Consider the following 14,958-nt stretch of genomic DNA (forward strand, 5'->3'; position numbering starts at 1 on the left):
AGGCATTTGGACTACAACTTTGACACATGTCAGAACATCCAGCCTCCCAAAAACATGTCCGTCCATCAAAATGGAGACATATCTGACATGAGACTGACACACAGCTTTGCCATGTTCATAGAAACATAATAAAATGCATTCTACAGCAATCACATCAGCTGATCCGTGTTGTTAGAGCAGCCTTGATACTACGTGGGTTACCCAGGCGAGATAAAGGGCAATTGACTATTACCATCTGGATATAAAAATGTACATTCTGGAAAGCAGTACAAAGAATTTATAAATCTTTGTGAGAGATTGTCTTGATTCTTGGTTAAAAAGACTTTCTAGATCAGCTATGAGTTATTGAGAACAACTTTAAAGTTGCCAGTTTTTAAAAAATACCTTTGGCTGGTGCTCAGTTCTTTCATTTGTTAAAGGGATACACTAACTGTTTGGGAAATTGTCTTGTTTGCCATCCTCCCCAGAGCCAGACAAGACCCACAGAGACCATCGAACTGCTAGTTAGCTTAGCACAATCAGTGATAGTTGATGGGCAGGTTAGCAAAGTAGTCATCAAATAGATCAGGCTCAGGATCTTTGTCTAGAAGTAATCCTCCTAATCCTCGTTTACGAAGTCAGCCATGATTAGCTGCAAATATGTGAAATCACTACACTCAGTGTTTTTGCCACGAAAGTAGTTCCGGCTATGTGTTTGACTCTGAAATGATGTGTCATCATTTTACGTGACTTCATAGCAAAGGTTTGGCACAGACATACCAATATTAGTAGAGGCAAATTCCATTTTGGAGAAAAATGTATTTGGTAAAGGGAGGCACGGTGGTGCAGTGGTCAGCACTGTCGCCTCACAGCAAGAAGGTTCAGGGTTCGAGTCCCGGCTCCAGCACAGGATCTTTCTGTGTGAGTCTCCATGTTCTCCCTGTTCCTGTGTGGGTTCTCTCTGGTACTCCAGCTTCCTCCTACAGTCCAAAGACATCAAGAGGGGACGAGGCTGATTGATACTCTAAATTGACTGTAGGTGTGGCTGTGAGTGTGAATGGTTGTCTGTCTCTACGTGTTGGTCCTGTGATGGACTGGTGACCCGTCCAGGGTGAACCCCGCCTCTCACCTGAAGGCTGCTGGGATAGGCTCCACCCCCCCCCCCCCCCCCGTGAAGTGGATGTATTTGGTAAATTTGACAGAGGTATACAAAACACTTTCCACTGACTACCATTCATTGTGCTAAGCTAACTAGCAGTCATCCAGTTTCACTGTGTCACTAGCTCTTTACTTTACTCACAGAGGAGAGAAGGGGATCAGTCTTTCTTGTCTGAGTCAAGGGAGAATGGTAAATAAGCTAATTTCCAAAATGTTTGTCACTTTAAAGATACTGTAAATGTTTGTAATCCATGAATTAGATTGCTCTTTTTCAATGATCCGCCCAAGAATGTAATTTTTCCTTGGTCCATGTTACACCCTCACAAAGTTTTTCTGAAAAATCAACATGAAACTTTTTTTTATAAAAATATAATTCTGTACACAAGCAGACTGTAGGATGGAAGCACAACCCCTTTGGCAGAGGTCATGAATACTTGATAATTAAGATTAAGAAGATGAGAGGGTTAATCAGAGAAAGAGATTTCTGACAACCTGGCAGCTAAAAATCAAATAATTACTAAGTGATATGTTATCAATTTACGCAACTTTTACAAAAGAAAATCACACTGCAAAAAAAAAAAAAAAATACGGCATATAATAAGCTGTGCGATCCCCTTTCATCTGATTGTGCACCTTCGACCAGGAAGTCTTCACGTGTCTTCTCTGTAACATCCTCTGTACACATGATCCCTCCAGTGTTGCTTACAACCAGTTGTCCTTGATGCTCAACTAAAATCACTCCATGTAATGACTATACCAGCCATGTCACTGACAAATCACTCAACTCAGTTTCAATGTGTGGTCAGTGGCCTTGAAGGATGTCACCCGCCTCGCTGACCTCTTCACCCGTGACTCCTCTTGCAGTGATTGTTATCTGTCCGTCACTTTTATATTCCGGTTCCAAGCCAGTCCGATACTGTGGACACGGGAGCATCGTCCTCAGCAGTACATCGGTTCTACGCTCCTAGCACACTTAATGGAATTAAAGCCATCTGTCAGTATTTTAGCTGGAGTCAGCAGCGCTACCCTCTCCTCTCCACAGTTACTCAAATAGCCCTTCGACTATTCCATTCATCTCCAGCGTCACGGGGTTTTGATGCCTCCAAATGTGCAGGTGACTCGACGCTACATGTTTTGTTAGATTTGCTTCGATGCACATGAATGGAACACATAGATTTCCTCCGACTTCTCTTCTTCTGAAGGATGTAGAGGCTCTTTTGAGCTACGACGAGAGGAGCTTTACCTTGTCTTGTGTCACACACAAACCCCGGCCCCCCACCCACTGTCCCCTTGGAATGAAATAGAGTTCCAGCAGCTGAAATACGACTTAGTGTAACATGATGACAGGGCTACTTGACATTTAAATCATACATGGTGACGTCAGGTGTGGGGGAGGTGAGGAGAAAGATTGAAATCACTGCAGCAACAATATCAGGTAAGCACCTCCCCCATTAAAGGCACTTTTGGTTTATTACGGGAGACGCTGTCTTTGTTATGACTCTGCAAAATAAGCAGCTTGAGAGGCCACCTTGCTGAATTTTGAAGGGGGCGGTGTTTGTAGCTCAGCCAAATGCACTCATTCCCCATAAGTGCTCTCAATTGAGTCCTCATTTCCTGACTCCTATCAATCTTCTCACGAGAGAACAAGAGCTTTTGGCCTCCTCAGTTTAACAAAGACAATCTAGATATACAGCCATTATTTATTGCTTACGACGCAATAAAAGAGGCTTTCTTCAGTGGAAATGGGGGGAAAGAACATCGCAAAAAAACCCATTTCCATTAAGTCATGGTGTGATACATATTTAAAGGTAATTCTGGGTGTTTGCTTGTGGCTGCTGGAGGCAGCAGATGTTGGATGAGTCAGAAGAGGTGATGTGGAGGTCATGGATGAGGCAAATCATAAAGCCGGTTCTTTAAAGCGAATATAGGTGGATTTTCTTTTCTTTTTTTTCCTTTTTTTTAATAAATCGGTCAAAGACAGGACGATAGGATGATATTGTCACAACACTGCTCAACATCAGTCGTCAAAAGGCGTCAGATCAGAAAAACTTGTTAGTCCGTTGTAATCTTTTAAAGCTTTTCTTGGGTTTTGTCTTTTTATTTCAAGCCACGCCGGATCTCATTGTCAGTCTGAAACATGACACCACATTCAGACTGACACATTTTAACTACTGATGCATATTTTGACTGGATTTTCTTCAAATATGAACTCGTCCTGTAAAAATGTGTCATTATCTGCAAGATGGACAGGCACACATTCTTGTAAAAGCAGTCGTGGATGCAAAACTACACTGATGATCCATTTCTTCTGGCAAATGAGCTCATAAAAATACATTAAATGACCTGTGAACACTGCCTAATGTGGGGGCGGCAGTGACAGCGTGATGTGTGCAGCGGTTAATGTTTTGTATTAAAATTCATTTTATTGAATAATATTTTATGTGTTAGTACAGTTAAAGTCTGTTTATGTTTTGTTGGGAAAAAAAAAACCCACATTTGTTTAAAGTTTGGAACATAGTGTGGTTTGGATTAAAGTCGTGCAGTGCTGTAAATGGAGCTGAAACAGGACACAAACATCTGTCTGCTGCTGTGACGGTCCATTTAGGAAAGCTAATAAAACCGCATTGGAGTTGTTGCCTGTCACAAGGTTGTTATCGTTATTCGTGAGCCCCAGTAGATTTTTTTTGGAGAAATTTGAAGAATTTTCTCCGAGACACTTCTGAACTATCGCGTTTATTTAAGGTGACCTTGGAACGCCGTACATTTTTCAGTTCATTCTTCTGCTCCATTGTCGCAGAGATATTGTGTTAATACGAATAGAGCCGACACTTGGTTAAGGCTTGGAGGTTAAGGATGGACAGCCATAGAGTGACCTGTATCACTTCAGAGACGTGTACTCAAATATCATCATTAGGTCATGGGCCATACAAAAATACACTGAGTGTGTAAGTATTATGAGCCTGTTGGCATGATAATATCAGCATTCAGCTGAAAGCACCTCTGCCTGTTGGGTGTATGCATTATAGAAAGCAATTTGTGAGTGAACATAAAAATAAACTAGTCTTGGCCGGAGTCTCCCTCCAACTGATGAGGATCATGACGAACCATTACCAACAGCAATACTTCATCCACCTTAAGTTTAATAGGTCCAATACTTAAACATTTATTATTCCTCCTGATATTCATTTAAAAGATTTTACCTTAATTAAATAGTTCAGCAGAGTTATCTCTCCTCTACATCCCCGTGTTTCACTCTTAAATCTCACTTGAGTCGAACAAGTCCTCGGTTGCTTCGTCTAAACACGCATCCATCTCACCTTATCTTGTCTTACATGTTGACGAATCGCCCCAAACATACAAACGTTCCACGTAACTTCCACAGTTGATTTATATGAACAACATCAGCATGTTTCTCTCTGCAGGCTTCCGTGAAACCCCTGAGCCAACAGTTTTGTGCTCAGTCAACGTCCTCGCTGTTATGTATCGTCAGATCTGGGGGATTCTCCAGCTGTCATCCATCACAAAGTCATCAACATGCAACCTCTCAGAAAGGGGAGTGGGGGGTGGGTGATGTGGTGGCTGCAATGTAGTGATTTATCTCTTCCATGCATTGTTGCCCTGATGGTTTGCGTTTCTCAGCCCACTCTGTGTCACCTGCACCCACTGCACCCCTCCACCCACCACCAGCACCTCTGCGATTATGCAGCCCTCCTGATGGAGTGTCAGCTTACATCAGCCGAGCAGTCCGCCGCTAGATAGAGGTTCTGATTTGTTGACATCAGGAATACTTGAGCATCGCGGCCTGGTGATCAGACTAGGCGTACAGCCAGAGCTCCATTAGGGCATGAACAAGCTGCACTGAGCGACGCACAATGGGGATCCGATGAGGGAGGAGTGCTGTGGCTTGCTCCTCAGTTTGGCTCTGACTGTAACAAGTTCAGATGTAAAAACAATGATTATGGGCCGATTTGCAGGGATTTTCTCATCGCAACACCCTTCCTTCAAAGATTCCCTGATCATCTTCACACCAAGAAGCTATAATTTAGTTTAATGACGACAAAGTTCAGTTTTACAGGACAGACGGGCTGTTCATCATCCTCATGGAACTCTCCACCAAAGGAAAATAAGTTGTCTCCTAAAATCTCAAGTTGTTCCGTTGACAGCCCTTGAACTGAAGTACCTGTTTTTTTCAGGTCAAGTTGTCTAATATTTATGAGGTTAAGAAAATTCAAACTATATATAGATAATTTCTTTTATCCGGGATCTGTTCTTGAAATCGGAACATATAAATAACTATAAATAAACATATATTAATATATAATAACATAGATATAAACATATATACGTACAGTAGCTTCTCTAACTTTTAGCCCCTCGGTGTAAGATAAGTGTTTGAAAATGGATGGATGGATGGGTGGGTGGGTGGATGGATGGATGGATGGATGGATGGATAGATGGATGTGGTTTGTGTGTATGCATGTATTTGTGCATATCAATTTGAATTGTATATATCCATTTTGGACGCTGGGATAGGCTCCAGCCCCCCCGCGACCCTTAATGTGTAGGAATAAGCGGAAGATGACGAAGGAAGAAGGAAGGATATCCATTTTGGCAGTGCCAAGAACTTTAAATTTTTCAAATAGATTTTTGTAAAAGTGTGAATTCATTTTAGAGGTTGAAATATTCTTTTAATTTCAAACAGAGCCGAGGTGTGATGCTGACCATTTTTAATTTTCAACTCTCCATTTAAAAGCTACATCCAAACATGGTAGTAAGGGATGAGTTTTTTTAAAATCCATCCATCCATTTTCCACCACTTATACTGTTAAGGGTCGCGGGGGGCTCTCCCTATCCCAGCTGCCTTCTGACGAGAGGCGGGGTTCACCCTGGACAGGTCACCAGTCCATCACAGGGCCAACACACAGAGACAGACAACCATTCACACTCACAGTCACACCTACAGTCAATTTAGAGTATCAATCAGCCTCGTCCCCTCTTGATGTCTTTGGACTGTGGGAGGAAGCTGGAGAACCAGAGAGAACCCACACAGGAACAGGGAGAACATGGAGACTCACACAGAAAGATCCTGTGCTCGAGACTTTTCAAAATATTGAATCATAAAACAAATATTTATGCATTTTCTCCACTTTGGTGAGGTTATTCTTTCGCGGGTGTTGTAAGAAAATAAAATAAATTTTATTAAGACAACAACACCCAATGTATCTTCCCTCAGATAATCCTGCTTTTAGCCCGCTGAAACTAGCTTAAGCTCTTGTTGTCTGATGAGGCAGCAGAGTAGAGTTACCTCTCTCTGTAACATTGAGACATCTTCGTGTTTCCCTCAAGGTTTCATGTTTCAGACTTTGTTGTGACTGAATGTGCCTTAATAAATTAAACATGATGAACACGCTGGCTCGCGCCTGCAGACAGGAGTTGTGTCATTTCGCTTTGGGAGGGTAAATGTTTCTATTCTCACGTCACTCTTCAACACTTATTTGGAGTTTAGTGATTTTACAACCTTCTAGAACATCTTTTGGCCTCATAAACTTGTGTATGTGCTCATAAATAATACATCATATATATATATATATATATATATATATAAATATATACATACATAATATTTTGGCCTCTGTGATTTAATAGGATAGAAATCATAATACCACCGCAACATTGTCTTCATAAGAATAACATCTATTTCTTCCTCTTGACGCTTATATATGCAGAAATAGAGACAACAGTGCATAAATCTTCTTTGGTTATTGCACATTCGATCAATAGGAACATTTTCTCTGGTGCCTTGGAACAATGTAAATCAGAATTATTGTCTCTTAATGACCACACAGAATGCTGCTTCAGCTTACTGGCTACATTTTCGCACCCGCTATGTTATTAGATGGTTGCTTTGCCCCAAGTGTGCGTTCTGTGTTTACATAGTCAGGTAAATACACTGTCAGTGACCATTATGCAGAGAGGCTCTTGTTCAGCTTTTCATAACATCCATATCTGGAGGCCAACATAAACAGCTAGGCTTGTTCTCTGCAGCTGCATAGATCTTTGTATTTGTAACTGTGTATGGATTTTAGAAACACCTCGTGTCATACACAGCTAATTTTAGAATGAAGTATTCTACACCACGCACACACGCGTACGGATTGTCTGTAACATGCAGTGACGCTCACTGAATTCAATAATCTCTATAATCGATTTTTAGCAGCTACACTGACCATGCCACCGCACACAAACACACGTCTTTATTTTTTTGCTGTAGGTCAATTTTTTTCCGCATCACATGACAACACCATCCTTGGGGCTTTTGACATTACATAATCTCAATAGAAATGGCTGTGCCTGTGGTGCAGAACCATAGACACAAATATGTCTCTTAACAGAACACGCATGGCTGGTAAAAATCGTGCTACGCAGCCCTGACAGAACCATTGCATGTATCTCCAGAGGTACCGCCATCTTCTTCTTGCTATAAAACAACCACAAACAGGTCTTTGGGAAATATGTCTACTTGCCATCTTCCCAAGAGTCAAACAAGAAGACCACTTCCCTGTTTGTCTCATCTGTCTGAATTAGCAAGCTGAGACAAAGAGGGAGCAGCTGACTGCTAGTTAGCTTAGCACAATGAATTGTAGTGGATGGGAAGTGTTAGCGTCAAATCTTCTAATATTTTGTTTGGTTGGTCAAAGTTACAAAGAGGTGCCGTGTGAAAGTCCATCAACTAGCATTTATGGGGCTAAGCTAACTAGTGGTCTGTTGGTCTTTGATGGTCTCTGATGTTCTCAGCTCCCTAATGCACACAGACGCAGGACAGAATGGGATCTAGCTTACATCTCTGGGTCTGGGGAGGATAGTAAATAAGTTTATTTTACCTCACATTTGGGGATGCTCAGTAGTATCAACAGTGGTACCTCTGTTTTCAGTGTTCCATGCACAATGAGTGTTGGTATCAATGATCTTTTGGGCCGATATGACCTCAGAGTGTTGCAGTCCATATTGAGGTCAGTGTACAAGGAAGTTTTGTGATATTATGTTTCAAAAGTCCTTTTCCCTGACTGACACCCGGTGCTCCTTTGTAATTGAAAATGACCTCTCAGCTTTGTTTTGTTTTTTTCTCAGTAAGATTTGGCCTTTACTTGTGAAAGTGACACAGAGGGGAGTGTGACTGAGACAGAGGGCCATACTGAGCCTGATTATGATGTGTCTGCAGACATGGAGCTCTTCAAAAATGGAAAGTTATGTGAGAATGAGCAAGTTGACTTAGTGCTGCAAAGGCTATCGAAATGTTTGCAGGCGCCATCATATACTCTGTCACTCATGTACAGGATATAAAATCTGCAATTTAGTGCTCTATAACGTAATCAATTGAAAAGGTAATAGCAAGGATGGGGGGGGGGGGGACATGTCTTGAAAATGATCACTCGCAGGCCTATGTTGTGATACTCAACAACCCCCCCCCTGGGAGGATGATATGTGAGAGGCGATATTTACAGCCACCATTTCATGGTTTTCCCTTCGTGTCATACCCTTTTATAACAGAGAATCGCCAATGAAAGCGTGACAAACTTACGACAACACAGGATGTATGGGCCAAGCGGGTGAGGAAAGATGACCCTCTGCTCACAAGTCAGGGACCCATGTGACTGCAGATGAATGTCTTGTCCCTTCAGACTGTACATACCAAGAAAACCCATCAAAAACAAACAAATGTTGAAGGCCCAATATAAAAAAACATGAAAACAACAAAGATGATAGATAGAGTAAACAACCACTTTAAAAAAAAGGAAAGAAGAAATCGATCCATCCATCCATCCATTTTCTACCACTTATCCTGTTAAGGGCTCTCTCTATCCCAGCAGCCTTCAGGCGAGAGGTGGGGTTCACCCTGGACAGGTCACCAGTCCATCACAGGACCAACACATAGAGACAGACAACCATTCGAACTCACAGTCACACCTACAGTCAATTTAGAGTATCAATCAGCCTCGTCCCCTCTTGATGTCTTTGGACTGTGGGAGGAAGCTGGAGTACCAGAGAGAACCCACACAGGAACAGGGAGAACATGGAGACTCCACACAGAAAGATCCTGTGATGGAGCCGGGGCTCGAACCTGGAACCTTCTTGCTGTGAGGTGACAGTGCTGACCACTGCACCATCGTGCCGCTGTGGGAAAAGCCATTCTTTATAATTCCGTTGCCCTAAATGGAACTGAAATATCTTTTTCTTTCCTGTGAAAGAAAATTGACCCTGAACGTAATATGTTACCACCCTTGAAAACAGAAATTCTTGTATTTTCTTTCAAATTACAAAAACTTATTGGGGAAAAAAAAAAGACCCAAATCTACGTTAAGTGAGATGGATTTTATAGGGTTTTGCTCTTTTTTTTCCAGAGTCATGTAGTGTTTTTTTCGGAGCGAGCAAATAAAGAACTACATGAAAACTACATGTTATTTGTTTGTCTGGGCATGAAACAAAGCTGGAGGTGGTGAACTGTTCTGTGAGAGGAGAGTGATTACACGGGTGTTGGCTCTGTCTCACTCCAACGGCACCTCACCATGACACTGTGACCTAGGAGGAGCTTTACTATACCGGAGTCCATTTGTAAGCCAGCTGTGTTTCTGCATTTAGACTTTGCTGAAGGCTCATTACAATAACAACATAGACCAAGATAGATTGATGAAATTAATCAGAAAGTTAATCAATAGTCCGCTGACAACAGTGGAGAGGATGGCCACTTACAGATACAGACAGAAATGCGAAGGATTCTTCAAATTAACCGATTAATCACTGTGCCAAGAGCCCCTACAATCATTTTCTGGCTCAACAGACCAGAACAGGAGACCAAGGTTGTGCTTTGTTTCACATTTTCAGTTTTAAATCATCATATATCCCAAGATAAAAACCTGCATGTACAAATGCAAAAAATAAGCAGAATTAGGAGGGTAAAAAAAAAATATTGCAAAAAGATTTTAATAACTTCTCCAAATAAGATCTGCAGTGGCATTAAAATTCACAAATCAATTATCCACAAGGTTGTTTCAGGCTAATCAAGGCAATCACGCTCGCCACGCTAATGCTCAGCAATGCAGCAGCCACTTACTGACTGAAAAATGTCTTCAGTGCTTTAAGAGCTTCGGGTGTGACAGTTCGTCCGCGTCGATATCCACTGTAATGCACAACTGACAACACAGCGCTGCTGGTAACTAATATGGACACACTGGGACTTGATATGGGTAAAGAGAAGAAACAGAGAAGAAGGAGATGGCAGGAAATTGGTCTCAGAGAGAGAAAGAGAGAGGGAGAGGGAGAGAGAGAAGTGACCCCGCAAGCAGCACGCCTGTGAGGAGCCAATCATCCGAAAACTTTGACATGAAATACTTTTTTAAAAGTAACAGAACATTTCTTCCATTGACCTTCATCACAGTGATTAGTGTGTGTGTGTGTGTAATATATCACCATTATACCTGTCAGCTTCACTCACTCTCTCATTGTTAGCGTGTGATTTGCAGATTGTCTTTATGGCACCATATTAGAAGTCATTGACAGAACCTTGGGCTTTCCCCCCTTCTTTATTCACACAGTTTTGTAGTTCAGGCATTTTCATAGATTGATTTGGACTGAGAAAGAAAGATTTGTGACCTGTAATGTCTCTCTCCTTTTTCATTTTTAAACATCTCCAAGATTTGAGGCCAGCGGTCATAATATCATCACCATCCATTAACTTTATGAGCTCGGTGTTACCATCCATCTGTTTAATCACATGCATTCCCTTGTTAGGATTGCCAAAAAGTCATGCTGCAGCAAAGACGAATGCACAAGAGCTCACCATCAAATCGCCAACAAGAGAGAGATCAAAACGCGCCGTATAAATCTAACAGAACCCAAGGAAAAAAAAAAAATCCAAGGATTCACTAAAGCTGTAGATTCTCATTGATCTTTAATTACATACATTTATCGATGTTCTAAAAGGGTGAGTGGACACAATTGCAGAGCACAAGTGTTCCACAGCTCACTCGGCTACAGTGAGATGATTGTAAAACACGCAGTCGAGGAAAAATAAAACAAGCTGCAGAGCTTTCAGGCTCAGCTCTGATGGATTTTTATGGATGCGTGGACCTCAGTAAGTGATGCATTTTACCGTTATTGGCTAAAAATCATCACATAATAAAGCCGTGTGCCAACCAAGCAGATTCAACGGCGAGCAGCTACAGGTGGTCAACTGTAACAAGAGCGAAACCTGCAGGTTTTTGTCAGAAACATAAACAGGATTTTCAAATTGGAATGATGCCTGGCAGACGCTCACAGTTGGAGGTTGTATTATTTGTTCACTTATGCGTAGTAACGCTTAGTTATACACTGACACATTAGTGTCAACTGCAGCTCAAGTGACAAACATCTTGGCCGACACATGAAGCATTAGCAACATGAAGTCACATGACTGACAGTGCTGATGAGAGCAGGGATCGATAAATACCTGCAGAAGACCCGCAACCTGTGTCTGCAGGTGCTTACGCTACTGCTTAGCAAGTGTTAGCGGGATTTTTGACCCAAGTACACACAAATTGGCATCTTGTGCTCGCAAAAACATTTTTCTTTACTGTATCACATCTTTCTCCAGAAGGCAGAAAGAGCCGGCCACGTATATTTAACCTGAAGCTAATAGCGACCCATACATGTAGCCAACTACAAACATCAGCAAAACTGTCCAAAAGCATTTGTTTACAAACTCTCAAGCACGCTGTCCCATATAATCCACATCTTTATTCATCCGTACGTTCAGTGATCCACAAACTCTGATTTGAACAAAAAAAAAAAAACGGAACTAAAACAGCCCAACCAGGAACGAGCGTGGACAAGTTCATGCTTGCTGATGGTAGCACTGAGCAGAAAGCTAGGTATACATGGCTGGCTCTTTCTACATTCTGAAGTCCCAAACAAGTGAAGTGTGAGTACTTAAACGGTAAAATGCACATCTTGGGTACAGTATTGCTTTAAGTCTCTGTTGTTGACCACACAGCTTCAAGTCGGCACTGTTGGTAGAGTGTGATACTTTGATTCGCTGATAGCAAGTGAGACAAACATCGCGTTTTCCCTTCAAACGCTGTTGAACAGTTGAGCAGTAAATTTTGGGCCATACTGCCAAAACAAATAGCTTCACGACTCTAAATCATTCTGCAGTGCTGTAATATCAGCATTTGCTGACATTACAGTCGGAACAACATTAATCTGAGGGCATTTGCCACATTTCTTCCAATAAAAATTTGAATCATGTAACTTTAATTAAAACCTTACATCCCCCCCTCCTGATTCACCATCATTTTTTCTTTGTGGCCCAAGTGAAGGGACAATGTGAGGAGATGACCTCATCCTCTTGGGTAGGAACATAAAAACCTGCAAGACACTTTATTCAGTAGAGGCTACAGTGTAGCAGAAGATATTATAACAAGAGCAACAGCTCAATTAACTTTTCAAAGTCAAGTACAATCATTTTGACATTTTCAGTACATGTTCCATTTTGAGTCTTTATTGTATTATCAGGCTATATTACATCTAAAAGCTATTTCTAATCCTAAATTTTGTTGAAGGAGATCCATATCACTTTGCAGAGCCTGTTCTTGTCCTCATCTCTTAGGCTGACCCTACCCTCGTCCGTCCAGTCTCCCTCCCTTCGCCTCCTCTTGAAACCTTCCTGCCCTCTTTTACTGCCTCCATTAAATCCTTGCTCTCGTCATTGTGACTCTCCGTGCGAGCGCGTCGGTTCATCATCAGAGATAAAAGCCATACCCATACCCAGAAAAACTACATCTCCTCTGTCACTCTGACACACACAAATTCAATGCATGTGAGACTTCTAAACCGGGGATTAACATGAGGGGCGATACAGAAACTGTTAAAAGATTCCAGATTAACCTCTGCCTGTTGTTGAAATACAAAATTGGCACAGTTTAAACCCTTTAGATAGATTTTTGGTTTAAAAGAAACTTAACTATTCATGAATTTGATTGTAATCTGGGACCCACCATTTTTTGGGGGGGGCCATGCATCAGCATATTTGACTTGTGAACGTTGTGAAAGTTGTAAATGTGTGTATTCTTGTCATACATGTTTTTAACTCAGTCTAAGCTCTTGTAACCCGTCCAAAGACACACTGTACAGGTCCCTGTGGAGCGGAAGCTGCTGAGTGGTCACGGTGAGGACTGAGGTCAGGTCACGAAACCCCCACTGAGAGGGATACCACGTCCACATGGGATTATCTGATCGTCTCTGCTTTCATCATTGCTGGGTTTTTTTTCTGAGTCTGAGTGTAATGGCGCACAATATGTATGACCAGAAAAGCTAATTGAAATGCTGTAGGCTTCCCTTGTGGTTAATGGGAATAAGTCACAGCGCAGGGTGGAAGGTGAGGTGAAGGTGAATCCAGTGATACTGATGACTTGTAGTGGTTCACTTAGAGACCAAAACTGATTCAGAAACTATTCTTTTGTTCACACATCCTTCATAATTCTTTATATACGCGAACATGTAAACATTTCAGTGATGAGCACAACATAAAATGATGTAAGAGTAGTTGAAAAATATTGTCAGAATGCAAATCAAACCCATCCATCCATCCATTTTCTACCACTTATCCTGTTAAGGGTCACGGGGGGGGGGGGGGGGGGGGCTATCCCGGGAGCCTTCGGGCAAGAGGCGGGGTTCACCCTGGACGGGTCACCAGTTCATCACAGGGTCAACACATAGAGACAGACAACCATTCACACTCACAGTCACATCAATGGTCAAGTATCAATCAGCCTCGTCCCCTCTTGATGTCTTTGGACTGTGGGAGGAAGCTGGAGAACCAGAGAGAACCCACGCAAGAACAGGGAGAACACACGGAATCCACACAGAAAGATCCCGCGCTGTAACCGGGACTCGAACCCGGAACCTTCTTGCAGTGAGGCGACAGTGCTGACCACTGCACCACCGTGCCGCCTACGTGCAATAATTTTCAACTCAGTTCACGCTGGAGGTCATGCTCCCAGGTCACTGAAACATTTGCAGAGACGTTACGGTGCAACCATATGTCAGTTGTATCAGGCCACGTTGCTACCTGTACAAACAATAGCAACAGTTGCAAACTGGTAAGCATTTTCAGAGCGTTTCCCGTGCACACTGTGAGCTTCTTAATGATGAGTGTGCGTAATCATACCTTCACTTTAGGGACAAAAACGACATCGGTGTTGTTATGGTTCAGGCTCCTTTAAGAGCCTCTGTGTACAGGCTATTGTAATATGTACGTGCTACGTCATGCGCTTGTCAGTTCTAAGTATGTTCAGTAAAGAACCGAGCACCGCTCCCTATGTTGTCTTATTTATATCCGCCTAAGATACTACAGGTGTATTATTCATAAAACCATTTAGTGATTCCAGTGTGCAATATAATAAGCTGCTTGTTATTTTGCCTTTTGGACATTCATCACCGCAGTGACCTTTTCCTTTGGTGTGAGGCAGAAGGACAAGTACCTGTACAGACCCTGAAGGCTTTATGTAATATTCAAGCTCATACGCTGACCTGAAAGGAGGGGTTTTTCCGGCGAAAGATTCATGTTTTCTAAAAAAAAAGAAAAAAAGACCACACTGATGAGTCTGAAAGCCTCTCCATCATCCTCTAGAGTGACTTTGGTTTATTGTCCATCAGACGCTGCAGAAGTTTTCCCCTCTGACAACACTGCAAGCTGAGAAACATGGCCATCTCTGTTGTGCAACACCTCGCTTCAAATCAGCATCAAAGCTCTGGCCGACCATCACAAATATAAATCTCAAAAAGAAG

Source organism: Aulostomus chinensis, chromosome 20, assembly GCF_037954235.1.
Source record: "Aulostomus chinensis isolate RoL2024-O1b breed Wild chromosome 20, RoL_Achi_v1.0, whole genome shotgun sequence".
Lineage (NCBI taxonomy): Eukaryota > Metazoa > Chordata > Actinopteri > Syngnathiformes > Aulostomidae > Aulostomus > Aulostomus chinensis.